Source organism: Solanum pennellii, chromosome 5, assembly GCF_001406875.1.
Source record: "Solanum pennellii chromosome 5, SPENNV200".
In the NCBI taxonomy this organism is placed as follows: domain Eukaryota; kingdom Viridiplantae; phylum Streptophyta; class Magnoliopsida; order Solanales; family Solanaceae; genus Solanum; species Solanum pennellii.
Genome location: NC_028641.1, coordinates 10,371,291 through 10,374,588, shown reverse-complemented (window position 1 = coordinate 10,374,588; position 3,298 = coordinate 10,371,291). Strand labels below are relative to the sequence as shown.

At 32.8% G+C, this 3,298-nt stretch overlaps 1 pseudogene; it reads right to left on the bottom strand.

Moving 5' to 3' along the window:
- Positions 1-285: 285 nt before the first annotated feature.
- Positions 286-2,898, bottom strand: LOC107019293 (annotated as a pseudogene).
- Positions 2,899-3,298: the final 400 nt, after the last annotated feature.

The window sequence follows — 3,298 nt, the reverse complement described above, 5'->3', positions numbered from 1 at the left end:
TCACACGATATTGGTGAACGATGTAGCATAACACATCAACATATTTCTAAATTGAGATCTATCTCTCATGAAAAATTATCTTTGTACATTTTTGAACCATGAGTAATTCAAAAAAAATCTTTTGAAACATGTACATTGCTAATGATTTATTGCTTTAGAATACAAAGACTACTATAATAATCAACGATAGAGGACTTCGCGCAACACACGTATCTGTAAACTAGTTTAATAATAAGGAGAAATGCTTACAATCACTACAAGAAAAAACATATTTAACGTCTCGTCCTATATTTGACAGAAAAAAGAAGTGCAAAAGGAGCATACCAACAAAACTAAGCAGAATTCGTCAGATATCGTTAGGGGATTAGCAATGCCTCCTAAAGGATTGTATTCCCCAACAACAGCAATGTGTTCTAGTTTTTTAGTTTAACCATCAAATAACATTATCAATCTAAAGTGTAATGTTCCCCTTATTTGTCTAGTGAAGGTGTATAGAAAATATGAAATTGGGTGAAGAAAACATATATATCACACCATATTTAGGGTATTCAATGGTGAACCATTTCGTCCATGACATATTACCTCTGCAGTCTTTCAAAATCCAAACATTAGAAGTAGTACTACATTATGACAAGTATAAATCAAAGAGAGGTCACTTCCCACCATTCCCAGTTGATATTACAATTGTCTCCTCCACAAATGGGAATCTCCAAGATTCCCCATGTCTCGTTTGCTAAATCAAAAGAAATAATGTTGCGTGCATCATCATCATCAATACCCGTAGATGCAATCCAATAAGGCTTCCCATTGACAAAATTAACCGAATGATTTATTAGAGAGATCCCCTCAAGATGGCCATGGAGTGTTTTCACAGAATTTAGTCCTCAAACAGTAAATATTGACGACAATCCTCACGTGGACACCTCATTGTTGTAAAAATTACTATAATGATCGATAAATAGATCTTTATAATCGTCACATGAGTCGTCGTATCAAAAACCATATTTAGTATAGAAAGAGGTACCCCGAGGAGAATTAAGTAATTTCATTGACTTGTCAATGGTGGGGTTCTATATACACATCCCCCTTTCCTGATTTCAAAGATAAATCAGCCCATTAGCAGTGTTGACACCTAATTTTGACCCTCCCCGATAGAAATTGATTCATCGAGCTTCTTAAATTTCGAACGATCTCAAATAATTAATTTTATGAAATTGAAAATATCTTTCAAGTTATTTTAAGGTAATTTTGTCATTTTTATATGTTTTGTAGGTTTTATGTAATTTTGTATTTAATTAATATGTTTTATAAACATTTTGAAAATCATCTCAAAAATATTTTAATTTTAGTAAGTATTTTATTGTATTAGTTTAGTTTAAAATATGGTTATATTATTTAATCACTAGTTTACAATTAATTTTATTATTTTGTTTTGTTAAGATTAAGAAGTTCGTTATTAATTCATATTAATTTGTCCTATTTGAATCCTAATCGAATCATCGAAAATTAATTCTTTTGGTAACATATTTAATTTGTTTGGCTAAATTATTAAATATTCTATTGCAATTGTAGCCAAATCTCTTCAACCCATTTAGAGACCAAAGTTTTGGGCCTTTATTTCATCCCGTCCAATTCTCATTCAGTAGCCCCAGTCCCATTTTTTCTCACAAAATACCTAGCCGAAAAATCGAGTGGACACCATTCTCTATCCATTGAGAACAATAGGGTTTACATCTCCTCAACCTTATCTCTTAGAAGGAATTCAATTTCGAATTTAGTAATCACCCTTTGCTTTACCCGATCCCCCCCATCCGACCCTATCTTCTCATCTATTAACCCCCTCATCCTTAGTGTTAAGGGTTGGGAAATTTATTTTGGCAAGAAACAAAGTGGAAGTATAGGAGAAGTTGGGAGAAAAAAATGTAAAAATAGGGTAAAAGGTTGTGGAAAAAAATAGTAGAAAGCCAGCTTACATTGGAAACCAAAAATATAGCGTAAGATAACGAGGTGCACAAAGTCATATACAAAATACATAGGGAATAGACTCTGAACGATCGGAGTTTAGAGTTTAGTTTTGAGTTTGCTTTCTCGTTCACTGCTTAGAGTTCGTCGGATTCTCACATGCGGTGGTGGTATAGCTCACTTCAACTTGTTACCGTGTCATTTTTCTGCCTGAAAAAGGTAATCTTCTTTTGATCTTTAACTTTTTTTAGTTGGCGTTTCGTTTGTGAACTTAAGCTCTCTGTTGGTTTCTTCTCTTCCTTTGATGAATGCACCTGTTCAATCTTGGGTCACTGTTAATGTCCAATAATTGCTCGATTTAATGTCTTAGTTCATGTTTCTCTTTAGTTGTTGAAGATGAAGTTTAAACCCCCTCATAGTGTTATACATTCTTTTATTTTACTTCATTATTTTATTAGATGTCTTGTGTTAGTAGTATTTCAATTAGTTCATATCTTCCTCGAATGTGTTGTTATTGTGGAGAATGGATAAGCTCATGGTTGCCTCTATTTTGTTCTCTATGCCTCCGTCTGTTGCCTTATTCTCTTGTGAAGTTTAAATTTTTCAAGTGGAACTTTTGTTTGTTTGAAAAAAAACTAGTACGGTATATAGTCTAAGCATGCTTTTTACATATTCAGTTTTATAACCCAAGCATGATTTTAGAATATTTAGTTTTCTTTTGAGTTACCAACCGATGATTTTCTTTTTTTACTTAACTCCTTATTTTTAATTATATTATTATATATAGAGTTGCGAGTTTTGTTAAGATAATTCATGCCTCGCCCTTTAAGTATGAATATTAGCCTCGTTGTATATCTTTTTGTATGGGATACCAGCCTTGAGTCCATGAGACTCTACCCTTGCATTGGGAGTTAGATTGAAACCTAACACCGCCATCAAGTCAATCTTGATCAAATATAGGGAAGACGGAAGTTGAAATATAGGAAACAAAGTTGATATACAAGTTTTTATACATTGGTATACAATTTTTGTATACCTTGCAAAGAAGTCGACATACACCCCTATACATTCACTGTATACAAATGAAGCAGAATCGAAAATGCGCTAAAAAGGGACCCAAATGGTGCAGCCCTCTTATTTTAGTATTTAGTATAGGTGGAAGAATAGGCCACACCCACTTTTGAACCATCTTTTAAAATAGGACAAATTTCAAGATTTGGAATTTGGGCCAAAGGGCCCAAGTTCAAATATTCATTTCCTTTGTTCTTATCTATTGCTATTTTATTTGACTAACACTTTATGGTTATATTTGATTAATTTCCAAAGATAGCCATTT